Below are 26,384 nucleotides of genomic sequence, written 5' to 3' on the forward strand. Positions count from 1 at the left end.
GCCTGGGTGGCTCAGTCGGTTAAGCGTCTGACTTCGACTCAGGTCATGATCTCGCGGTTCGTGGCTTCAAGCCCCGCATCCGGCTCTGTGCTGAAAGCTCAGAGCCAGGAGCCTGTTTCAGATTCTGTGTCTCCCTCTATCTCTCTGACCCTCCCCCGTTCACGCTCTGTCTCTCTCTGTCTCAAAAATAAATAAACGTTAAAAAAAAAAAAAAGACAGAAGAAGCCTGTGTCCCCAGTGCTTGAAGTACAGGCCCTCCCTGGGCTGCCCACCTCAAGACTTCTTGAGTGTGAATAAGAAAAAAAAATCTATCTTGTTTTGAGGGTTCCATAATTTGGGGGCAGGGGGGCTTGTGATACAGTTGATCTGGACCCTGGTTTTTAAATATGTGTTATGCTTTTCATTAATAAATAGATTTTCCTTTTTTTTTTTAAGTTTATTTATTTTGGGAGAGTGAGAGAGAGCAAGCGAGCAGGGGAGGGGCAGAGAGAGAGGGAGAGAGAATTCCAAGCAGCCGTCGGCACAGAGCCTGACAAGAAGGTCCATCTCACGAACCGTGAGATCATGACCTGAGCCAAAGTCAAGAGTCAGATGCTTAACTGACTGAGCCACCCAGGTGCCCCTAGATTTTCTTCTTTAAACGCAGAACATATAACACGTTGAATCGCTTCCCCCTCCCCTCTCAATTCCATTTTGAAAATGTGTATCAGACCATGTCATCGGCCAGCTTAACTCTCTCTGAAGTCTTCTTGAAAAAATCCTCACTCCTGGACCCTGAACACATGACCCCTGCATCCGCCCCTCCCTTCAGCCTCCCCAGTGCCCTTCTCTTTATTCCATGGACTGTACCTCAGGGCCTTTGCACTCTCCATTTTCCCTGTCTGAAGATCCTGTCCCCAGGCCTCCATGTTGGTGGCTCCTTCCTGTCACCTGATCACAGACCACCCTTCTGCAGTGGCCCCTGGCCCCCCTCACTCTAGCCCAGGGTCAGCTCCCGAAAGCACCATGCTTGCTTACGCGCACGCTGTCTGCCCCCTCCCTGACGCAAAGCCCCAGGCACCACTCGCCCTCAGCCCACACCCTGTGCTGCCCAGGGCATGCCCTAGCCCTGTCTGCTTTGTCCAGCCTCCAGGCGTCTCTCATCCCGGCTAGCCCTGTCCAGCCCGTGCTCCGCAAACCACTAATGACAGAGCTGCCGGGCTCCAAATTCTCTGCCCTGACATTGACCGCTGACTCACACCAGGAAGCTAACGGGCCACAGGTGGTCGTGGGAGTGAGGGAGTGCGTCTGGAGCCCCGGCAGGGCAGGTGACCTGTGGTTTGGTGAAGAGACATTGCCGGCAGGTCAGGTCTAGGCTGGGTTCCTCCTTCCTCTCCAAAGGTCGGCTGCTGACCCCGGCCGGTCTGGCGGACTGGGCTGAACCACAGGCCGAGAGGAGGCCCTCTGGGCGGGCAGTGGCTCCCGCTTAGTACACCGGGCCTGAGAGCTCTGCCCCTGGCGCAGATGCTCAGAGAACAGGTGCTGAAGGCCCCGGGCGCGCACGCACCCACCCACACCCACAGCCTCCCCGCTGAGGGCCAGAGGCTTCTCATTCTCCAGGTCCGGGGGCCGCCTCCTCTGGGAAGACTGAGGGCAGCCCTGATCCTGCCCCTCCCAGGGACACTCCCCACACGGAGGCTCGCGGCAGCTTCCCGGATGCTTCCGGCCCCTGCCTTTGGGTCCACGGGTCTGGCCAGGAGCCCACGGGTTGTGGCCCAGCGGAGGCACTGCCACCAAGGGGCCGAGGACGGCCCTAGCAGGCGTTGCTGAGCCCCGGGCTGGGGGCTTGGTGCGTGCCCTGTCTCACTATGGGGTGCTGCACCCCTTCTACCATGGGCAAACTGAGGCTCCCAGAGTGGAGACTTGAACTCAGTTCTCCCCAGCCCACCCCACCCACCCCAGACGGGTGCTGGGAGCTCCCTGGAGGCCGTGGTGGGGCGCACGGGGTGCCCAGCCACCTCAGACCCCAGGCTGACAGCAGATTTGCTCTCCTCAGGGAGACCTCTGCAAATGCCCCAGGAGCTGCGGCGGGGGAGGGGCTTGTCCCCATCCCCCGTCCCTGCCCTGAGGCCCCCAGCCCTGCCTGACACCACGCAGCCCCCATCCGGAGGGATATCCTTGTCCTGCTTCTGATTCGACCAGCGTCAGAAACACTGAGGTCCTCGGCTTTCTGGCCCACGCCCAAGTCCCGGGGGGTGGGGGGGGAGCTGTGCGGCTGGTCTGGGGACCCCAGGTGGAGCCCCGAGGTGGAGATTGAAAAGTCATGGATCTGACCAAGGAGCATGGGAGAGGAGGGCCCCACACACGTGCTGTCACTCATTGCCCTTAGCGCTGGGCACGTGTTCTCTGCTGTGGGAAAGCCAAGGCTGGTCAGTGCGGCGTGTTAGGGATGAGTCTGCGTCCGTCCGGGAAGGAAAGAGGCCGACAGAGGGTCTGTCCAGGTCCCAGGGCCGCCCGGCATGGTGTTCGTGCAGCCGGGTCCCCGAGGACCACTTGTCACCGGTCACGTCTTGTGGTTGCTGAGCAAACTGGGTCCGACAGACGGCGAGGCAGCCTTCCTCCTGATAAAAGGTCTGTCACCGCTCAGCAGGGCTCCAGGAGGACCTTTTCCTGAGAACAGCTGCCGGGTGGGTGGCCACACGGGAGCAGGATGCCCTCTGCCCTCTGGCCGCTGCCCACCTCTCTGACACTCGGTGGCCCGTGTCTGACCGTGTTGGGCTCAGCGGCCTCCTCCAGGTTCCCCTGGGTCTGCTGCTTTCCTTGTCTCCAGCCAAGGCTGAGCAGAGAGATTCTGCGTTGATTCCACAGCTGCTCCTTCCTGAGGAGGGGTGCAGAGGTTTGGGGGTGAGGCAGGGAGGAGACGGGAGTGCCCGGGTGGCTGGGCGTGGGGGCCCCCGGTGCTCAGACCTCCGAGGCAGGCTCCAGAACCGGGACACGCACGTAACCTGCTGGCTTCTCCGTGGGGCCGACAGCCCGGCCGGCCCACGGATGTCGTTTGTGCTGCAGAGGCCGCGGTCTGTGGGGTCGTTCCCCAAAGTGCCACGTCTCCCGTCCCCGGCTCTGATGGAGTGCGGGCGGGCAGCGGGCCAGGCCCCGGCAGGCCCGTTGCTGGGCAGAGCCCCGGGCAGCATGCAGCAGGCTCTCCGTGAGGGCATCTCACGAGCTAATGGAAACCCTTCCAGCACAAAGGGGCATTTATCGGAGTAGATGCCGTGTCTCCGCCAGAACTCGGGAGGACAGAAATAGCCTTTCACAGAGCGCCAGCAGGGCTGGGCTCTCCTGCTTGGAGGGTGTCGGTTTGCCGGTTCCTTCTCTGTGCAACCTGTTCATATTCATGGTGAGTTACTCACTCTGTCCTGGGCAGGGGACTCCTTGTTCCCTCTCTCCTGCTAGAACTGTTAGACTGGGTGGGGGAGGAGGGCTGGGAGAGGGAGGAGGGGGGGGGAGGAAGGAGGAGAGGGTGGGGAGGAGGGGGGAGGAGGAGGGGGGCATGGGGAAGCGGGTGGGATGGTGGAGGGAGGGGGAGAGGGAGAGAGGGAGGGAAGGGAGGGAGAGAAAGAGGGAGAAGGAGGGAAGGGGCGGGGACTCTGGAGGGAGGGCAGGGAAAGGAGGAGGGGAGGGGGGTTGGGGAAGGGGGACAGATAGTGGAGGGAGAGGGAGGGCGGGAGGAGAGAGGGGGGAGGGATGCGGGGACGAGGAGGAAGGAAGAGAATGGAAACAGGGAAGTGGTTAAGTCAGGGTGCTTACCTCAGTGGTTCCCTATGAACTGACCCCTCACCTGACCCTCAGTGAGACGATAGCAGGTGGCCTCACTCCAAGGAGAGACGTCTGTCTCTCTGGAAATGGCTCTCCTTCCAGCGTGTATAGCTTTGCTTGTGCTGCTTCTTTTGCCTATAAATTCCCTCCGAAAAGACACCAGTAAGCAACTGTTAAGTTCCACTTGATACCTATAAATAATGTTTAAAATTTTAATGTGCTGAAACCAACGCCAATAATGTTCTGAAGAGGTTAAGTAGCTTGGGTGCTAGTAACAGATCTAAAGCTCAAAGACTTAACTCATGCAGGATTTTCCTCTAAATGAAACAAGGCTGGAATTAGGAAATCCAAGGCTAGCACGACTCCTCCACTCTGTTATTGGGGATTTTTCTTCTCTGTCTTGCATAATGTGGAGTTTCCATCCTCAGAGTAGCCTCATGGCCCAAGATGGCTGCTGGAGATCCCACCATCCATGCAAGAAGCAGGCAAAAGGGGGCTCGTTTCCCGTTGTCTGTCTCCCCTTAAGGAGCTTTGCGGACGACTCAATGAATTGTGTGTACATTTCACTGGCGGCAGCTTGCTGCAGGGTGGGCTGAGCAAACTGCCCCCCAGAATAAAGCCTGAGCTCATGTCCTGAGGGACGCGGGTGGGTGATCTGTGTCCTCTGCCGCAGGCGGGCAGACAGATGCAGTGGCCGACACCTTCTGGAAGGCAAACAGTCACAAACCTATCAGGGGGACTAGAAAAGAATGTCCATTCTACTAGATTGCATGTGTCTGACTGTGTCTTTGGGAAACAACATGTATATGCACGAGCACAGTCATCGTCCGGTAGTCACTGAACATGACAATCCGAAATAAATTTCTAACGGGGAAACACACGGACGTACCAGGTGACACCCTCGTGCTGAGAGAGCCTGTCCGTCACGGTAAACGTCACTGGTGAAGGACACCTAGTAACACAGAACAGTGCTCACAACATAACTTCAGAGAAAGGACAGAATATCGAAATATGCTTTGTCATGATCACAAGTTACCAGTGTCTGTTTGAGGCTGGAGATAGGCTGGCCTCAAGGGCAAGATTTTCTTTTTAAACATTGCAAGAGCTTGTTACACACACACACACACACACACACACACACACACACACGTACGTTCTTCCTTTTATTTTTTTAAATGTTTATTTTTGAGAGACACAGAGCATAAGCAGGGGAGTGGCAGAGAGAGAGGGAGACACAGAATCCGAAGCAGGCTCCAGGCTCCGAGCTGTCAGCACAGAGCCCGACGTGGGACTTGAACCCTACAACCACAAGATCATGACCTGGGCCAAGGTCGGACGTCCAACTGACTAAGCCACCCAGGCGTCCCACAAACATTCTTTATATAAAATGATTTACAACATTTATATAAAACATATAAACATTATAATTTTATGCAAATGCTAAAATACAGTAAATTCTAAATAATAGTTAATAAAATACATAAATAATAAACTAATGTAGTAATTAAGCAACATAATATTAAATAGAATTTAGAAAGGGAAGGTAAGAGGGGTGCCCGGCTGGCCCAGACGGTGGACCCTGCGACTCTTGACCTCGGGGTTGTAGGTTCAAGCCCTGCTTGGGTGTAGAGATCACTTAAGTAAATACAATCTTTTAAAGAAAAGAAAGCAAAGGTAAGGGTAGAAGCGGGAATGACTCCCTGCTGTGGGAGCAGGGGCGTTTCCCAATGAGCGTCACCGGTGAGAGCCACTTTGGGGCCTCGTCGTGGGTGAGGGTCTTGCTTTTGCATCTGGGGCTCAGCCGCGGATGCTCTGGGTGACCCCCTCCCCGTGCATGACCCGCCCCCCGGTTCCTGTTGGGGGTCCGGAGCCCCCAGACTGGCGAACAGGGCATATGCAAGCCCTCCTAATGCCCAGGCCTAGAGCCAGCCACTGAGGCTGCGGCCACGTCCGCTGACCACAGTAAGTGAGAGGGCCGATCCCCAGATCAGCGTGGCGGGAGAGGGAGCTCCACCCCGTGGGAGGGAACGCGTGGTCACGTCTACTGTAATTGAAACCACCCCAGACGTGCAGCCTTTCACACCTTTCCTATGCTTTTACATAAAGACATGATCTTTACAGAACAGAATCATTCTACTGATGTTATATGTCACTTAATTATGTGTTAGGAACACATCTTTCCGCATAGTAAAAATTCTATTTTGTGGTCATATCGTAACTTACTCATGAACTTTTATGTTTTCCTTTTGCAATGGCCACCCTCTCGTACACCTAAGTCTTTGCACATCTTTATGACTTTTTAAAGAACACATTTAAAAAATTGTTTTTTAATTTTTTTTTTTGAGAGAGAGAGAGAGGGGAAGGGGCAGAGAGAGAGGGAGACACAGAATCCGAAGCAGGCTCCAGGCTCCGAGCCGCCAGCACAGAGCCCGACGTGGGGCTCGAACCCACGGACCGTGAGATCACGACCTGAGCCGAAGTCGGATGCTTAACCGACCAACCCACCTAGGTGCCCCCCTGATTACTGCTTTTTAAGCCACTAACTCTTAGGGCCATCTGTCTCACAGCGATACTAAAACTGTACTTGGGTCCCGAGGCCAAGCTGCTCTGTGGTGTCAGATAACCCCCAGCATCTGGGAGGCCGGCCCAGTAGGATTTGTGTCGCACTCGGCACGTGTGATGTGCTTGTCACGGAGGGACCCAGCGTATTCCACCCTAATGCCAGGTCACCTCCTGTCCCTTCCAGTGGTGAGAATAGTCGCACCTACGTGGCCAAGAGCATAATGGTATAAACTCACCATTGTCTCCGCCTCTGTGAATCACAAGAAACCTGGATGGCCACTACTTATTTTTAAAGAATAACCTCAGAGCCGAAGACATATTGAAACCATGATTCACAGCTTTTTACTTCCTAGAGAATATCGAAAACCTTTTTTTGAAAAACAAGCCTGAATGTGTCCAAACTTCCATAGTTGCTAGAAGACAACCATAAACACAGCTGCTTGTCTGCACGGCTGTGTGGTGATTATACATCCAGGCCTTCACTATAGTCCTAGATCCTGACCCCAATTGTGCTGTCTGTTCTAAGGACATATCCTTTAACATGGCTAACGTGTGTTCAGTTCACCGCGGCATTGTCTGAAGGAACAAAGAATTGTAGGCAACGTAGCAGATGCCAGGGGAGGCCCTGGGTGGTGGCCTGTCTGGAGTGGTCTGTCTGGGGTGGCCCATCCGGGGTGGCCTGTCCGGGGTGTTTCATCTGGGGTGGCCTGTCTGGGGTGGCCTGTCTGGGAGGCCTGGGTGGTGGTCTGTCCGGGATGGCCTATCTGGGAAGCCCAGGGGGTGGCCCATCTGGGGTGGCCTATTTGGGGCGGCCTGTCCGGGGTGGCCTGTCCAGGAGGCCCAGCGGGTGGCCCGTCTGGGGTGGCCCATCTGGGGTGGGCTGTCTGGGGTGGCCTGTCTGGGAGGCCCAGGGGGTGGCCTGTCTGGGGTGGCCTGTCCGGGAGGCCCAGGGAGTAGCCCATCTGGGGTGGCCTATCTGGGGTGGCCTGTCCGGGGTGGCCTGTCCAGGAGGCCCAGGGGGTGGCCCGTCTGGGGTGGCCTGTCTGGGGTGGCCTGTCCGGGAGGCCCAGGGGGTGGCCTATCTGGGGTGGCCTGTCTGGGGTGGCCCGTCCAGGTGGCCTGTCTGGGGTGGCCTATCTGGGAAGCCGGGGGGTGGCCCATTTGGGGTGGCCTATCTGGGGTGGGCTGTCTGGGGTGGCCTGTCCGGGAGGCCCAGGAGGTGGCCCATCTGGGGTGGCCCGTCTGGGGTGGGCTGTCCAGGGTGGCCTGTCCGGGAGGCCCAGGAGGTGGCCCATCTGGGGTGGCCCGTCTGGGGTGGGCTGTCGGGGTGGCCTGTCCGGGAGGCCCAGGAGGTGGCCCATCTGGGGTGGCCCGTCTGGATTGGGCTGTCCAGGGTGGCCTGTCTGGGAGGCCCAGGGGGTGGCCTGTCTGGGGTGGCCTATCCGGGAAGCCCAGGGGGTGGCCCATCTGGGGTGGCCTATCTGGGGTGGCCCGTCCGGGGTGGCCTGTCCAGGAGGCCCAGGGGGTGGCCTGTCTGGGGTGGCCTGTCCAGGAGGCCCGAGTGGTGGCCCGTCCGGGGTGGCCTATCTGGGAAGCCGGGGAGGTGGCCCATCTGGGGTGGCCTATCTGGGGTGGCCCGTCCGGGGTGGCCTGTCCAGGAGGCCCGAGTGGTGGCCCATCTGGGGTGGCCTATCCGGGGTGGCCTGTCCAGGAGGCCCAGGGGGTGGCCTGTCTGGGGTGGCCTGTCCAGGAGGCCCGAGTGGTGGCCTGTCCAGGGTGGCCTATCTGGGGTGGCCCGTCCAGGGTGGCCTGTCCAGGAGGCCCAGGGGGTGGCCTGTCTGGGGTGGCCTGTCCAGGAGGCCCGAGTGGTGGCCTGTCCAGGGTGGCCTATCTGGGGTGGCCCGTCCAGGGTGGCCTGTCCAGGAGGCCCAGGGGGTGGCCTGTCTGGGGTGGCCTGTCCAGGAGGCCCGAGTGGTGGCCCATCTGGGGTGGCCTATCCGGGGTGGCCTGTCCAGGAGGCCCAGGGGGTGGCCTATCTGGGGTGGCCTATCTGGGGTGGCCTGTCTGGGGTGGCCTGTCCGGGAGGCCTGGGTGGTGGCCCATCCGGGGTGGCCTATCTGGGAAGCCGGGGGGTGGCCCATCTGGGGTGGCCTGTCCAGGGTGGCCTATCTGGGGTGGCCTATCCGGGAAGCCCAGGGGGTGGCCCGTCTGGGGTGGCCCATCTGGGGTGGCCTGTCCGGGGTGGCCTGTCCAGGAAGCCCAGGGGGTGGCCCGTCTGGGGTGGCCTGTCTGGGGTGGCCTGTCCGGGAGGCCCAGGGGGTGGCCTATCTGGGGTGGCCTGTCTGGGGTGGCCCGTCTAGGTGGCCTGTCTGGGGTGGCCTGTCCGGGAGGCCTGGGTGGTGGCCTGTCCGGGGTGGCCTATCTGGGGTGGCCCATCTGGGGTGGCCTATCTGGGGTGGCCTGTCCAGGAGGCCCAGGGGGTGGCCTGTCTGGGGTGGGCTGTCCGGGGTGGCCTGTCCGGGAGGCCCAGGGGGTGGCCCATCTGGGGTGGCCCGTCTGGGGTGGGCTGTCCGGGGTGGCCTGTCTGGGAGGCCCGAGTGGTGGCCCGTCCGGGATGGCCTATCCGGGAGGCCCAGGGGGTGGCCCATCTGGGGTGGCCCATCTGGGGTGGGCTGTCCGGGGTGGCCTGTCCGGGAGGCCCAGGGGGTGGCCTATCTAGGGTAGCCTGTCCAGGAGGCCCGAGTGGTGGCCCGTCCGGGATGGCCTATCCGGGAAGCCCAGGGGGTGGCCCATCTGGGGTGGCCTATCTGGGGTGGCCCGTCCGGGTGGTCCGTCCGGGGAGGCCCGCGGTGCAGCCACAGCACACAGCGCGCCCAGGGCGGCCCCTCACAGCAGATGCCGTGGTGCTGGGGGAAAGGCCACGGGTGAGATCACTGCAGGGAGGTGAATGGTGACACAGAGATGCTGAGATGCTGAGGTTTCCTCTGGGGGCAGGATGGGGTCTTCCTCTCTCTACCTTTGCTGGCTGGCAAGCTCTCTCCAGTGGGCACGCGGCGGCTTTGTAGGCCTGCGGGCCTCGTCCCGTGTCTGTCACAGACGGTTCTTCGTGTACCCTCCCACTATCCCATAAGCAGACGAAAACGTAAAACAAGAGACTTAAAAGGTGATGCTGGTGCTTTTGATCCCTAATCAAAGGCATGTCTATTGGCTTCACTGACCCCAGCCGGTGACATCTTCCCAGCATTTGAAGCTTCCCCAGGAGTGGGTGCAGGCGGGGACACGGGCCAGGCAGGAGTGGGGATGCTTTGGAGAGCACCAGGAGTCGGGTCCTATGTCCCCCGGCTCCTGGGAGCTGCCCACTCAGCCCAAAACCAGACCTCCCCCTAAGGCTGGGGACATCCCCCACTTCACTGGCCCTGGATGCTCATGTGGCCTCAGGCCATTGTTTACTTCTCTGAACCTTATAGGGGAGACCCCATGATGGAGCCCTGTCCCTGAGCCTGGGTGCTGAGGAGCGCTGACCTGTGACCCTGGCGTCCTGGAGTAGGAGGGGCCAGCCTGCACGTAGCCCCCACAACAAGCCAGGATGTAGATGCCGTTATCCCATTTTACGGACGAGGAAACTGAGGCCCAGAGGTGGTACAGCGGGTGGGTGGAGGGGAGGGCTTGAGACCCTAGAGGCCCCCAGAGTGTTCTCACGTGGTGGCTGTGAGCGGGTGGGGGTCCCCAGCTCCACACTGGTGCAGGCCGTGCTCACAGGACGGGAATCAGGGCCAGCATCAGAGCTCAGACTTCAGACCAGCCCGGGGGGAGTCGGGTGGCCAGAGTCACTGTGCCGGGTGGGGCCGGGAGCTGCGCGGGTAGCGCCCAGGGAGGAGACGACAGGGTGGCTGACACGCCCTGGAAAGACCGAGGGCCGGGGAGGGCCATGGGTGTCAGCAGGGGGAGCTGTCTGACAGTGGCCGGGCTGTGGTGTGCCCAACGTCCCCCGAGGCGCTTGGCCTTGGCTCGGGGCCCGTGGGAGCCTGGGGCGGGTCCGGAGGCCGGAGACCCGAGACGGGCAGTCGTGGGGGGAGCCGGAAGCTGCAGCCTGATCACCGTGGGCTCTGGGCCAGGGTCCACACGTGACGGTCCGTCTGGCTCCACGGGTCGGAGGGAGGCTGTGGGGCGCTGTACTCAGGGTCTTGGCCGGTAAGCTGTCCTTCCAACGCGGAGCCACTTCCCATCCACCACCGCCTGGCAGCGAGGGGACACGAGATCGCTGCCTCACCCCACGGCCGTGTTCGCCGTCACAGACACTTAGGACACAGGAAAGATTCAGAAGAGAAGAGGGGAGGAGAAAGATGGAAACAAGGGGGGATGGGGACAGAGAGACAGAGAGAGACAGGGAGAGACAGATAAGGATAGAGACAGAGAAGGAGAGACAGGGAGAGAGAAAGATGAAGAGAGAGAGGGAAAAAGATGAGAAAGAGACAGAGGGAGGGGGAAAGGGGGGGCTGAGACACCCCTGTTCCCCCTCACTGTGTGAGTCGTTGCCCTTTGACGCCTCCGCACACCTGCTCTGAGCCTCCAGAGAGCGGGCATGATGACTGGCCTGGGGGGTGGTATTGTGTAACAGGGTTCTGACCCAGCGACACGGGGAGCTCCTGCAGGTGGTCCTGTGTCAGGTTTCCTTGACCCGGGGCTCACCTCTCCCCTGTGGCCACTGGCCCCGGTGCCCAGCTCCCCCACTGGGGCGCCAGCTCCCCCTTCGGCACCGTGCACACTGCCACCGAGGCCGGCGAGGCAGAGTCACCAGCCTCAGCGGGGCCAGGTGGGGTCTTCGAGGCCACCCCGGGCGAGGGACAGGAAGCCACCAACACGAGGTCTGCTTGCACTGCCCGCCCTCGCCCTGGGTGTCTAAAACACATCCACGGAGGACCTCAGAAGCTCCTTCTCTTTAAAAGCTTCTAGTCATGTTTGAAAATGGCAGTGTTTATTTCTCTGCCATTCTTACGCTTTCCAGAAATTGCTTAAAACACATGTTCTGATAGAATGGTTGTGGGTGACCTTTGTCTTCCTTCCCTCTACACTGGGCTCCTGACCCAGCCCAGCCAGGGGTGGAGGGGGCACCTGACTCCTGGCAGACGGGCCCCAGGGGCAGCACGAGCCTGTGGTCACACAGACGACAGGCAGGGAGATGCTCGCCCTCACCCCGCAACGTCAGGGAAGTAGTGAAGGCAGCATCACAAGTGCTGGGCCTGCAACCGTGTCCTCCCCCGCTGGCCTGCAGCCTGACGGCGGCCAGAGAACTCATGGCACAAACCAGATTCTCAGATCCCATCACTAGATCAGACCTGGGCAGCTGCTCTCTCCTTCACAGACTTGATTTGTCTGGAAAGTGGCTCGGGATAGTCTTGGCCTTCTCCACAGGGTTCTTGCCTCATGGTCAAAGCGCAGCTGCCACAGCTCCAGGCATCACGTCTGTGTGCAGGCCAGGAGAAACAGGGAGGAGCCACTAGCCATATGTACTCCCATTTTCTCCTGAAAGCAAAGGCCCTGAATGTCCCCAGCAGACGGCTTTCTAGCCCCCAGGGCCACTCCTCACTTCGAGAGAGGCTGGGAAATGCGGTACAGAATCCACCCAGTCTTGACCCATCGCCCGGGCTGAATATGTTGTCCCTGGAGCAGGCACTTCCACTACATATCCATGCTTTCTCTCCTGACTTTTAGTAACAGAACCCCCTCCATTTTCCCTGGATTACCCCCAAAAAAGACCCATCTCCCCATTTCCTTTGCAGTGTAAACATTAGTAGCAGGAAAGGGCACAAGCTGGAGTCAGGAGGCCCCACCAGTGGGGGTCGGTCGCAGACCCCACGGGAAGAGGCCGCCAGCAGCTCCGCCAATGAGAAGCCACCACACTCCCGGTGTCCTCCAATGGACGTTGAGTTCATAACGACCTTCCCAAGCCACCTCTTCTCTCCTCAAAAAAGCGCACCTGTCCCCTGTTGGCCAGACTCGCCTACGGTTTTGCCGCCGCGTGTCGTCCTGGGTTCAATTCTCTTTTCTTTCCGAATCAGCCCTTGTTTTGCTGGTAAAGTAACCGGCGTTTTTACTTGCAAGGTTGACAATGGCAGGCGTGCCCACGTGACCCCCCCCCCCCCCCCCCCCCCGCCCCCGGCTAGATGGGAGCTGGCAGAGCATCCGGGAGGCCTGGACGCAGGCCCGGCCGCCTGCCCGTCTGCCCTGCAGCAGAGGGGGCGCCACCCCAAGGCCATCCCCGACCTGCCCAAGGTCTTCAGCGTCTCCTCTGGCAAGATGGTGAGTCCCTCGCCAGGCCGGGCCCGGCCCCAGGGCCTGCCTCTCAGGGCTCCGGCTTGGGACGTGACCCCCGGGGACCGGGCTGGACGGGGCGGGACGGGGCCCCGGATGTCAGCGTTCGGTTGTGACTCGTACAACTGGAGAAGTGTATACACGGACAATCGGGAATAGTGGCGTCCCCGGAAAGCTCCGCCGGGCCCTTTGCAGGCACGGCCTGTCCCCTTCCCGCCGAGGAGGCCACCGTGGTTCGGTTCGTTTCGCCTGTTCTGGAATCACAAGGAAGTGAATGTCTATTATGTATCCGGCGTCTTTCGCTCACAAAACGTTTCCTTGGTGGTGTTGGTGGGTCGGGAGCTCGTCCCTCGTCGCCCTGGCTGGACTGGAGGGCGGTGCGGGCCCCAAGGCGCTGGTGGGGAGCGGTTCCGAATGAAGCTGTGGCCACGCCCAGGTAAACACGCTGTCACCCTCCTGGGCGGACAGCGGAATTTCTGGGAAGTGCGTGCTCAGCGTGCAAGACACTGCCCGCGAAGCACCCCCAACGCTGGCTGCTTGGTGCAGGTGTTCGGGCTCTCTGATGGGTGTGCAGGGCTGTCTCCTTGAGGGGCAGAGATCAGTGGCAGTTTGAGGTGCCCAGTAGCCACTTGTGCATCTTTTCCGGTGAGGTGTCTATTCAAGTCTGTGGCTCATTTTAAAATTGGGGTTATTCATTGCTTTAGCCTTGGTCTTTAAAGGCCTTCTTGGGGCGCCTGAGTGGCTCAGTCGGCTAAGCGTGGGACTCTTGATTTCAGCTCAGGTCATGATGTCACATTTGGTGAGTTCAAGCCCCAAGTCGGGCTCTGTCATGACAGCGCTGATCCTGCTTGGGATTCTCTGTCTGCCTCTCTCTATGCCCCTCCCCTGCTTGCTTTGTCTCTCCCTCTCTTTCAAAATAAAACGTTAAAAAGTTTTAAAGTCATTCTTTACATATTATACATACATATCTGTTGATCTGAAAAATAAAAGTTACTTGCCAGCAAAAAAAAAAAAAAAAAGGATTTATTTGGGAATAGCAGAGAGTTGCAATCTGGGACCACCAAACTAGGGTAAAACCACCGCCCGTCCAACAAGCAAAACAGAGAAACATTTTACGGGGAAGGTGTAGGAAGTTGGGAGGGGCTGTTTTGAAGAAGAGTCCGTTGGAGGAAAGCGGGAGTTCTGGGTGGTGACGTTTCTCGCTGGTGACCTGCAGGAGTGGTTGTTTCTTGCAGGAGACGCGGGGAACAGCCTCCCTGTCCCGGGGCCTGTAACCGAGGGTTCTCTCCAGCTGAGATGTGGGTCGGTCTGGAAGGGACACCGGGGGACGCGGAGGGGTGTGCTGGGAGAGCTCCCCCTGCTGGCCGCCTTGCTCCACGTCAGTGAGGTGTCCTTTTGTTAATTTTCACGTTTCCCCCTTTTGATCAAGATTTTTTTTCTGATCACTGATCAGGTTTTCCAAATTCAGTGACCTTTGTCCCTTGGCTCCAGGAAGGCCCTTTTCTGGGTGCCATATCCCACGTTGGAGGGAAATTGTACAGATTGGAAACCTACTGAGGCAATTTGGGTAACAAGGTGGGTCAGGAGGGAGAAACTCTGGGCGCCTCCCTTCTGTTGTCCACATTTGTCAAGGTTATCAGCGCTGGAGATCATCCCCTTAGTGTATGTCATTTTTACACAGGTGTGATGGGCAACAAAATCGAAGTAATTATACAAAACAAAAGTAGTTACATGACAATTCCAAGTGGTGTGATGGTCCTAAACCAGGACTCCCGGGTGTGAGAGTAGCCAACTGAAATATCGATTGGCACTCATTCCGACTTAGGGCAGAAGATTCTCATGAAGGCCAAGCCAGAGTCGCATATACCTCCTGGAAGCTTCTGCCTGAAGCTACTGTGAAGGCTGACTAGTGATCACTGCCAGCACGCATTGAAAGGATTAACCGAGTGCATCTGGGAGGATACGGTGCAGGTGTAAATGTGAAACCATAGCTGATGAACACAACTTCTAAGACGTTCTAAAGCAGTGTTGTTGGGGCGCCTGGGTGGCTCAGTTGGTTAAGTGTCCGGCTTCGGCTCAGGTCATGATCTTGTGGTCCGTGGGTTCGAGCCCCGCGTCGGGCTCTGTGCTGACAGCTCAGAGCCTGAGGCCTGTTTCAGATTCTGTGTCTCCCTCTCTCTGACCCTCCCCTGTTCATGCTCTATCTCTCCCTGTCTCAAAAATAAATAAATGTTAAAAAAAAAATAAAGCAGTGTTGTTATCTCAGAAGAGCTGCTTTGAACCAAATCTGCTATTAGGTAATACAGCCATGGTCAGAGACCATGAATTTGGATAAAAATTCAAAGTCAGTTAAGAGTTCAGATGAAAGAAGACTTTTGTGAATTCTGAACCTTCAAACCCGTTGAAGAGAACAAGTGAAAATTAACTTGCCCCAGGATCCTCATGAGGCTGTTTCTACAGAGGCACAATCAAGAGAAGAGGTTCCAGCCCTTGCGAAAGGGCTTGGAAGAAGCAGACAGGGACACTGTCTTCCTACAAAAGAGAGAAGCAACTGTGAGAAGAAGGTCCACTGGCCTGGTCCAGACCTCATGGGAAAGCGTGGCCAGATGTCGTCGGCTTCAGTTCCGGGAAGCCTGTACCTCCAGGCCACACCAGATGGCGGGCAGGGCCAGTCAGGCGTCGTCTTTGCACGTGTCCCGTGGATCCGAGAGTCTGTTCCCTGGACTGTGGCCGCACTTGCCGGCGAGGTTGAAGAGAGTCTTTCTGGAGGCATCTTTCCCGACAGACGAAGTCTCTGGGTTGCCAGGGGTGATGCAGGACGGCGTCCCGGGAGCACGCCTCGCAAAGCTTGCTCTACCAAACCGTGGTTGTTTTTATAGGAGCAGCGAGCCTTGATGCTACGGAAGGGACCTCCCTTTATGGACTGTGGGTCGAGGAGGCAGGGCCAAGCGGGCCGGATGTCCTGTGACTGTCTCAAAGGGTGAGGGTCCAGGAGTTCCCCGGAGAATGGACCTGAGATTTAGAAGGACCAGTGGCAGTCTCCACAAGTTTTTCCAGCTGAGACTTCACGATGCCACGAGTGAGTGTGACAAGTCTGAGGACTGAGCGTGGCGTGTGCACAGCGCAAGTGTGGTAACATCACACGGCCGAACAGTGCACGCCTAACTAACAAAGCACCTGAATGGTGAAGTGGGTTTCCCGACCACCGCGATGTGTTAGAGGGGCCCCCAGGTAGGAGTAATCTTCTTTAACAGAATTTTAGCCACAGAAGAAGCATTGGCCTGTCTACAAGGGGAAGCTTTGGTCCGGTGGCAAAACATACAGACCACGACAAGAACATATTTCTTTCCCTGAGGTAGGGAAGCCGTATGAGATCCATTTGCCAAGCCTCGAATGATCTGTTGGGCAGTTCAGTCTGGGAGATGTGCGGTTTTCCCTGGATTATACCTTGGATGTGGGACGAGAGAAGTAGGCGCTTTCTGTGGGTTCTGCCAGTTTCAGCTGAAGGTTTTGCCCATGAGGAGAGTGGTAGCTGATCTAACAGGGACAAATGATCAGTGTCTTTGGACTTAGCTCCAGTTAGCTCGGAGAAGGAGCAAACAGGAGACGTTCAAGGGTCGTTTGACTTACCGATTTGGCTGCTTCGATTGCTGCTGTCAAATTCTAGGATTATGTCCCCCTTTGGGGAGGAAGGAGTCGCAGCATGAAATTTTTCTAAGACACCTCAGCCCAATAAGTGAATGGGCAGAGGAAGTAAGGAGAAAAGGGCGTGTGTCTCTCGGAGGGCCCAGACGGGGGGAGTGGGTTCAGGGACGGAACCTGCTGAGGTTTATTGGAGACCCCGCTCCGCGAGCTGTTCCAGTGCTCCGAGGGGAGGGCTGCTTGGTGGTGGCGGGTGGAGATTCCCTCCCAGTCTGGAGAGTGGTTCCTCCAGGTCGATGAAGAGGGGGATTGGGAAACGCCAGGAGTTCCGTGGACCCCCCCCCCCCCTTCCCTGGGAATGAGGAGGATATTGGAATAGGTTGGCTAGAGGGTCGAAGGTGCCTGGATCACTCCAGTTGGCAACGGTCTTTCCGCAGCGTCCCGGCCCTTTGCAGTAAGAGCAGAAACCATGAGGTTTTGGTTTTGTTTCGGGGCCTCCATTCGCTGGAGCTGAAAACTGAGAATTTTCGCAGTCTTTGTTTTGGAGGACTCATCTAGGAGTCGGGCAAGCTTGTTTGTCAACTAAGTCTGGGGCAAACATCATTTCCCATTCCATCCTGGTCCTTTTAGCTAAAAGAGAAAGATCCCGGTTTGACCCTTTAATAAACACAGGGTTACATGCTGCCTGGTTGGATTCAATGTCTTGAGGAAGATCAAGGTGATTTGGAGTCGGGAGCATAACGTCACAAATTGACTTGTTGGATCACTATGTTATACGTTGAGACTAGGGTAACATGTATCAACTCTTTCTATAACACAATCAGAGATTAAAATATTTTGACTGATATTCTCTCAAGTCATCATGCTGTCATAAACAAAATAGAAGTACAACAAATAAACTGGGAAAAAAACGCTGGGCCATATGACCGTTAAATTGTCAATATTTTTAGATATCAAATGCTATTTTAAGTCAATAATACAAAGCCAAATATTACGTGGAAAATATTGAAGGAAGAAATAAACAGATCATTCATGAAAGAATACCAAAGATTTACTGTATAAAGGTTATTTTATAGTAGAAATAAATAGTTCCGATAATGGCATCAACTCTGTTGTGTTATCTTAGACAACATGTATTTACTTTCTATGCCTCAATTTATTAATCTGTGAAATTAGGATTAAAATTAGTAACTACAAAGTTTTTGTGAGACTATATTAGATAAATATGTAAAGTACTCACCACAAAAAGTGCTCATTAATGTTGACTATAATTTATCATAATTTTACAAATTTTACCCCCCAAATAAACACATTTTTTAAATACCCATTGCGGGGCGCCTGGGTGGCTCAGTCGGTTAAGCGTCTGACTCTTGATCTCAGCTCAGGTCATAATCTCATGGTTCGTGCGTTCAAGCCCCACATCGGGCTCTGTGCTGACAGCATGGAGTCTGCTTGGGATGCTCTCTCCCTCTCTCTCTGCCCCTCCCCTGCTCGCACATGTGCTTTCTCTCTCTTTCAAAATAAGTAAATAAACTTAACAAATTGAAATACTCATTGCTTGGAAGGTTGTATGGAAATGTGCACTTATGTATTGCTTGTGGTTATGTAACTTTGGAAATTACACATATCTAAGAGTTAAATTTGGAAATTACACATCAGAATACTTCAGGTAGCATTGTTTACAATAGTATTAAAATAGAAGCAACTGAGAGGTCCAAGGTGGGAAGTGAGTATTGACTAAAAAAAAATTACAGTTGATTCATAAAATAAAATACTCTTCAACCTTTAAACTATAGAATATTATCTAATACTTTTAAATACTCATGTTCTTATTGACACTGTAGCTCACAAGGTAGCGTGTAAAAATATATATCCACATAAAAAAGAAAGTTTGTAGCCCACTGTGATGGCGATGAGCAGGTGCACCAGGATTTTGTTTGACAGCCTGGAGTGTGTTCCACTCTGCGGGCTTGGGAAACCCTCCTGTAATCGCTTGGTGGGCATTTCCAGGGAGGGTTCTTGCATCTTGCCCGAAGTTAGGGGTCTGTTTCTCTAAACCCCCTTCAGGATGTTCCCTTCCAGATAATCGTATCTGGTGTTTGGCCCAGTCCTCCTCAGTAGCATGTGGCCTCACTGACGTAATCTGAAAAACCAGGTTGGTAAATTTAAAAGACGATCTAAATTCCCCAGCAGACCTATGGGATCCTCAGTCACTTTAGGAAACTCCTTGTGGCTCCTCATTCACCCTAAGTCCAGGGAGCATGAGAAACTTGGGGTTTATTTAGATCCTCAGAGGACTTGAGTTTAGAGGGGCAGGTTTTAGTACATATGGGGTTGGCGGTGGGGGGGGGTGGGGAGGCTCAGAGGAAAAGGGACATTGGTCGAAAGAGTCAGAATGGGGAAACTGAGGCACTGAGGGTGTAGGGGAGGTGGGGACCGCTAAGGGAAGGAACTTGATGGCACCAGAGGGGCCTGAGGATGAGGTGGGGATGGAAAAGATGGGGGGAAGGGCCTCAGGAGCCATTTTGGCTTCTTTCTGTTGTTTGCCCGCCTCTGTCTACAGACTGTACTTTGCAGGGAGACAACTCGAGATTCCTGGTCACATTTCGCAGGTTCAAAAGACCCGAGTGGCTCCCCACTGTTGTGACAACTTTAGAGCCGTGGTTTCCAATTCGGCAATGAGAAGGTCTGCTGGGACCTACGTTCCCCACAACAGACGTTGAAGTTCTAGAATCTTTTGGTGAGGTTGGTCCGTTTAGTTAGAAATGCACGTGTGGGGGCGCCTGGGTGGCTCAGTCCGTTGAGTGTCCGACTGTGGCTCAGGTCATGATCTCGCGGTTCCTGCGTTTGAGCCCCAGGTCGGACTCTACGCCGACAGTGCAGACAGAGTCCGTTTTGGATCCTCTGTCCCCCTCTCGCTCTTTGCCCCTCCCCCACTCACTCTCTCAAAACTAAATACACAAAAAACCAAAGAAATGCACATGTGGAGGGGCCAGTTTTTACACGTAAGACTGGCGGGGCCCCAGGGTGGGGGAGGGTACCCTCAAAGCACTTGATCACCGGGCTTCCATTTCTTAAAGGTTTTCCTCCCGAGTGAAGAGAAAAATCCCTAAAGAGCACCATTTCCACAGGAACAGGCTGTTCCAAAAAAAATCCCGCCCAAAGCCAGCACATTTCCAGTTAGGAACAGCTTGTCTCCGAACAGGAGTCGGACCAGAAAGCAGACTTAAAACAGATCCCGACTAGGCCCCGGGGAGCTCAGGAGGCAGGAATCCCGGAGACACCACCCTCAAACCCCAGGGTCGTGGGGCATCAGGGAGGTCAGCCGGCCCTGCGGGCACCGCACCTGCTGGCTCTCCGGCCTTGGGCGGTTGAGCGCCTTCTCCGGATCCCGCTTCTCTGGCACCAGGGGGTGTTGACCATTGCCAGGTATTTTACCGGCAGAAACGGATTTATTTGGGAGGAACGGAGGACTGCAACCTGGGATTGCAAGCCACCGCAGAAACCGTGTGGTAGGGTTGGCGCAACAAGTCAGAGAAGGGTGTTTTATGGAGAAAGACAACGTGCCCGCGAGTCTGCAAGTCCTTTGCGGAAAAGCAGGATTCCCGTGACCTCGGTCTCTCCTGGGGGAGGGGGGTGACGGCGGTCTCTCCCTGGAGGGGGGGTGGGGGGGATGGGGGGGGCAGGGCGGGGGGCACGGTCTCTCCCCGTGGGGGGGGGCAACGGGGTCTCTGCCTCGGGCAGGGGGTGACAGCGGTCTGTCCCCGGAGGGGGGGGGAGGTGACAGGGGGTCTCTCCCTGGCGGGGGTGGGGGGGGTGGGGGGGGCGGGGGGCACGGTCTCTCCCCGTGGTGGGGGGGCGATGGGGTCTCTGCCTCGGCAGGGGGTGACAGCGGTCTGTCCCCGGGGGGTGGGTGACAGGGGTCTCTCCCTGGCGGGGGCGGGGGTGGGGTGGGGGGGGGCACGGTCTCTCCCCGTGGGGGGGGGCGATGGGGTCTCTGCCTCGGGCAGGGGGTGGCAGTGGTCTGTCCCCCGGGGGGGGGGGTGACAGGGGGTCTGTCTCTGGGGGTGGGGGGGGCGGGGGGCATGGTCTCTCCTCGGGGGGGCGACGAGGTCTCTGGCTCGGGCAGGGGTTGGCAGTGGTCTGTCCCCGGGGGGGTGGGGGGGTGACAGGGGGTCTCTCCCTGGAGGGGGGAGTGGGGGGGGCGGGGGGCACGGTGTCTCCCTGTGGGGGGGGCAGGGCGACGGGGTCTCTGCCTCAGGCAGGGGGTGGCAGTGGTCTGTCCCTGGGGGGTGGGTGACAGGGGTCTCTCCCTGGCGGGGGGGGGGGGATGGGGGGGCAGGGGGGGCGGGGGCGGGGGGGGTTGGGGGTGGGGGGGCGGGGGGGGTGGTGGGGGTGGTGGTGGGGGGGGTGGGGGGGTGGTGGGGGGGGTGGTGGGGGGGCGGGGGGGGTGGTGGGGGGGGTGGTGGGGGGGGCGGGGCGGGGGGGGGGGGGGGGGGGGGGGGTGGGGGGGGGGTGGGGGGGGCGGGGGGGCACGTTCTCTCCCCGTGGGGGGGGGCGACGGGGGTCTCTGCCTCGGGGGGGGGTGACAGGGGGTCTCTCCCTTGAGGGGGGTTGGGGGGGACGGGGGGGGGGGTGGGGGGGTGGGGGGCACGGTCTCTCCCTGTGGGGGGGGGCGACGGGGTCTCTGCCTCGGGCAGGAGGTGACAGCAGTCTGTCCCGGGGGGGGGGTGACAGGGGGTCTGTCCCTGGCGGTGGGGGGGGGGGGGCAGGGCGGGGGGCACGGTCTCTCCCCGTGGGGGGGGGCGACGGGGGTCTCTGCCTCGGGCAGGGGGTGGCAGTGGTCTGTCCCCGGGGGGGGGGGTGACAGGGAGTCTCCCTGGCGGGGGGGGGGGGGGGGGGGGGGGCACGGTCTCTCCCCGTGGGGGGGGGCGACGGGGTCTCTGCCTCGGGCAGGGGGTGACAGCGGTCTGTCCCGGGGGGGGGGGGGGTGACGGGGTCTGTCCCTGGCGGTGGTGGGGGGGCAGGGCGGGGGGCACGGTCTGTCCCCGTGGGGGGTCGACGGGGTCTCTGGCTCGGGCAGGGGGTGGCAGTGGTCTGTCCCCGGGGGGTGACAGGGGGTCTCTCCCTGGCCGGGAGGGTGGGGGGCATGGTCTCTCCCCGTGGGGGGGGGCGACGGGGTCTCTGCCTCGGGCAGGAGGTGACAGCGGTCTGTCCCGGGGGGGGGGTGACAGGGGGTCTGTCCCTGGCGGTGGGGGGGGGGCAGGGCGGGGGGCACGGTCTCTCCCTGTGGGGGGGGGCGACAGGGTCTCTGCCTCGGGCAGGGGGTGGCAGTGGTCTGTCCCCGGGGGGGGGGGGGGCGGTGACAGGGGGGTCTCTCCCCAGGGGGGCGGTGATGGGGTCTTTCCCTGGCTGCGTTGCAGGGGCTGTCGGTTTCTCCCGGGAGCCGCACACCTTTCCCGGCACTGAGGGTCCTTCTGAACCTGGCGTGGGTGGTGGGCCTGGGGCCACCTCCCGCCTCCCCACTGTGCCCCTCTGTGAGTTTCCCTTCCTTAACTTTCACGTGTCCTTTTTCGGACGCAGGCGCGGGTGCCTAGTTTTCCAAGTCCGCGCCTTGTCCGTTGTTTTCTTGACGGGGTCTTTGGATGAGCAGGCGGTTTCACGAAAGTGCAACGTAACCGCTTTTATGATCATCGCTTTTGGCATCTCGTCCAGGGGGCCTCTGCCCGAGGTCGCTGAGGTCGGCTCACCGTCTCCGGGCTCCGGACACCCTTCGGTACCCGCTGCGGGCATGTTTCTCCTTCGGGAAGAGCCAGGTGTCAGGTTTGCCCAGCGCAGCGCCCAGGGGTGAGGACAACCCCGGTGCGCCGCCTCGTGCCCCTCGTGACCTTGTGGCCCTGCTGGCCTGGTGTAGTCTCCCTGTGGCCTCTTGGCTTAGGTTCCCCACACGAGGCCTCGGTGTGCGTCCCGATGCCCCGGCTCGCCCAGCGCCTGGCTGCCAGGCACGGCGCCCGCCCCGGGGACAGCCGCACACCAGCCTGGGGCTGGCGAAGCAGCGGACTTCCTGCGGTCCACCCCCCCCCCCCCCCCCCCCCCGGGGAGACCCCGTGCCTCCAGGCTGGCCCTCCCCACGCCCCGGGGTTGCCTGCGGCCTCTTACGTCCTCTCCGTGATTTCTCAGTTGTGGTACGGCTGCCCCCTAATGTCCCAGGCAGGGCGCTGACTCAGTTGTGGTACGGCTGCCCCCTAATGTCCCAGGCAGGGCGCTGACTGACGCAGTCGCAGAGGTACTCTTCCAGAAGGTCTGTGACCAACGGCAACACGATGCATAGCTCATCTCTATCTGCATCCGTGGCTGTGTCTGTATCTAACCTAGCTGTGGAGACCTACCTGTTTCCTAAAAACATGGTAACCATCGGGGGGGCCTGGGCGGCTCAGGCGGTTAAGCCTGGGACTCCAGCTCAGGTCATGAGCTTGTGGTCCGTGAGTTCGAGCCCCACGTCGGGCTCTGTGCGGACAGCTCAGAGCCTGGAGCCTGCTTTGGATTCTCTCTCTCTCTCAAAAATAAATGTAAAAAAAATTAAAAATAAACAAATTTTTTTTTAATTTTTGTTAGTATTTTGTGCATTCTTTGTTATGGTCACATAGTTATAAATGCTTCTGTTTAATCAAGCTTGTTAATTGTATTCTTAAAGTTGCTGAGTGTATACAGTTCAGTGGAATTAACTACACTCACATTGTTGTGCAACCATCCCCCCCATCCATCTCCAGAACTTTCTTCCTTCTTTTTAAGTTTACTTATTTGTTTTTGAGAGGGAGAGAGAGAGAGAGAGAGCACGAGCTGGAGAGGGGCAGAGAGAGGGGAGAGAGAGAATCCCAAGCAGGCTCCTTGCTGTCAGCGCAGAGCCCCATGCGGGCCTTGAACTTATGAACCGTGATATCATGACCTGAGCAGAAACCAAGAGTCAGATGCTGAACGGCTGAGCTACCCAGCTGCCCCCAGAACTTCCCATCTTCCCACACAGAGACTATGACCTCATGAAGTATTCACATCCCCTCCCCGGCCCCCGTGTCCACCATCCACATTCTGTCTCTGTGATTCGATGACTCCAGGGGCCTCGCGTGGGTGGAGTCACACGGCGCGTGTCCTTCTGTGACGGGCTCACGGCACTCAGTATCACGTCCTCAAGGCGCATCCGTGAGGTGGCAGGCGTCAGGGTCTCTTTCCTCTTGCGGGCGAGTAATGTTCTTCGCACGGACGCACCACGTGTTGTTTATCCGTTCGTCCCCGTGGCCACTTGGGGCTCCTCCTCCTCGGCCGCTGGGGGTCACGGGGAACTGGGTGTTCGTGCGCACAACACGGTTTGTTGATGACGTCTTTGGGGTCGATGAGGGTGATTGTGACGGGGTGTCGCTTTGTGCTGAGCTGGGGGGGGCCATGTGGGAAGGCTGGGGCAGAACCCCCAAAGCTCCCAGTGCCCGGGATTCAGAAGACAGACGAGCGGGCCTGGGCCCGGAGGTGCTGTGCTGTGCTACCCACTGTGGGCCCGAGGGTGTGAGAGCTGTTCGCTCTTTCCCCCACAGCCTTGCCGCCTCTGTCACACCCACAGTGACACACTCACAGGAACATGCTCTCGTGAGCTCATGTACGTGTAATATGCTCACTCACACGTTCACAATGCTCACACGATGACACTCTCACACGGTGACATGCTCACAGGCACATGCTCACACACGCACGTGCTCACACGTGCACCTGCTCACACACGTACACGGTCACACACACATGCTCACACACATGTGCACACACGCACACGCTCACACACGAACATGCTCATGCGTGCACATGCTCACACAATGCACCTGCTCACACCTGTACATGCTCATACACAGTGATACACTCACACACAGGTACACAGATCACACATGCACATGCTCACACACATGTCCGTGCTTACACACATATACATGCTCACACACACACATGCTCACACAGTGACATGTTCACACGCACACGTGCTCACACGCACATGCTCGCACACGAACATGCTCACGCGTGCACCTGCTCACGAACACATGTCCGTGCTTACACACATATACATGCTCACACACACATGCTCACACAGTGACATGTTCACACGCACACATGCTCACACGCACATGCTCGCACACGAACATGCTCACGCGTGCACCTGCTCACGAACACATGTATGTGCTCACACACGTACACGGTCACACACACATGCTCACACACATGTGCACACACGCACACGCTCACACACGAACATGCTCATGCGTGCACATGCTCACACAATGCACCTGCTCACACCTGTACATGCTCACACACAGTGATACACTCACACACAGGTACACAGATCACACATGCACATGCTCACACACATGTCCGTGCTTACACACATATACATGCTCACACACACATGCTCACACAGTGACATGTTCACACGCACACGTGCTCACACACGAACATGCTCACGCGTGCACCTGCTCACGAACACATGTATGTGCTCACACAGTACATGGTCACACACACATGCACACACATGTACACACACACACGCTCACACACGAACATGCTCATGCGTGCACATGCTCACACAATGCACCTGCTCACACCTGTACATGCTCACACACACTGATACACTCACACACGTGTACACAGATCACACATGTACATGCTCATACAATGCTCTCACGTGCTCACACACATGTCCATGCTTACACACATGTACATGCTCACACACACTGCTCACATTATACACTCACACAGAATTGTGTGCTCACATTCATGCACACGCTCACACACGCCGTCTCACCACACCCTCCTCCACTCGCAGCTGACCTTCACCTACTTTCACGAGCGTCCGGAACCCAGGGCTCTGGGCGAGGACTGAGCCCCAGGCTGGCGGCCCCCGAGCTTCCTGCTGGCGGCGTGGCCGCTGGGGCCTCCCTGGGGATGCCGGGCCCCTGCTCCTGGGGCGGCCGTGGAGCATTTTCGGCTCTGGCCGCTTCTCTGGCACTCAGAGGACTTTCCTGCCACCCAAACAGCAGATGGCCAGGAAATGAAGACTCGCTCCAGTATCAACCGGGGGAAATCTAATTCAATTGGCAAAGTGTATGGTCAGAGAAGCATGTGGGTTGGCACATTTCATCTTGTTAGATGGTGTTGGCCTTCGGAGACCAAGGACGGACGACTGACAGCTGGTCCAGGGCTGGGGCTCTGGCGTGTGTGGTCTTCTCCGCAGCAGCCTCGCGCCCGGGTTTGCTTTCTACCCGACCCACTTACAGCTGAGTCCTCGTGTCTGATCCTCAGTGGGACACCGGTGACAGGCCGGGCACTGTGCTGCTACTTTGTATGCTGTCTTGCTCGGGGCTGAGTGTGACTGAGGGACACAAAGCCCAAAGTACCAGTAGCTTAAACAAGAAAGACGCTTCTATTTTTAAAATTTTTTTTAAAGTTTATTTATTTTGAGAGAGAGAGCGCGCGCACGCGCAGAGGAGGGGCATAGAGAGAGGGAGAGAGAGAAAATCCCAAGCAGGGTCCAGGCTGTCAGCACAGAGCCCGATGTGGGGCTCGATTCCACGAACCGTGAGATCATTATTTGAGCAGAAGCCAAGAGTTGGGCACTTAACCAACTAAGCCCCCCAGGCGCCTGGAAAGACGTTTCTTTCTTTAAAAAAATTTTTTTTTTAATGTTTATTTATTTTTGAAAGAGACAGAGAGACAGAGAGTGAGGAAGGGAGAGAGAAAGAGGGAGATACAGAATCTGAAGCAGGCTCCAGGCTCTGAGCTGTCAACACAGAGCCTGACGTAGGGCTTGAACCCACGAACCGTGAGATCATGACCTGAGCCAAAGCCAGTCGTTTAACCGACTGAGCCAGCCAGGCACCCTAAGACGTTCGTTTCTTATAACACAGAGGCTGCCCCGGGGCCTGCAGGACAGGGCTGGGGTGGTGGCTCTGTGCTGCCTGCAGCCCAGGTTCCTCCTACCTCCTACTCCTGGGCTCACAGGCCGTCTGGTCCCAGCACTGGCCCAGCATCTCTGGGGGTTTTCA

The 26,384-nt window shown here is 57.8% G+C and overlaps 1 long non-coding RNA gene across 2 annotated transcripts; it reads left to right on the top strand.

Annotated features, from left to right (window-relative positions):
• Positions 1-13,757: 13,757 nt before the first annotated feature.
• Positions 13,758-19,913, top strand: LOC122204710. Of its 2 annotated transcripts, XR_006195754.1 has the most exons (5): positions 13,758-13,971; positions 14,123-14,244; positions 18,379-18,466; positions 18,875-19,056; positions 19,392-19,913. It is a non-coding gene; the product is annotated as an uncharacterized LOC122204710 (long non-coding RNA). The 2 variants fall into 2 exon arrangements; XR_006195755.1 differs by lacking the exon at positions 14,123-14,244.
• Positions 19,914-26,384: the final 6,471 nt, after the last annotated feature.

Source organism: Panthera leo, chromosome D4 (genome assembly GCF_018350215.1).
Source record: "Panthera leo isolate Ple1 chromosome D4, P.leo_Ple1_pat1.1, whole genome shotgun sequence".
Lineage (NCBI taxonomy): Eukaryota > Metazoa > Chordata > Mammalia > Carnivora > Felidae > Panthera > Panthera leo.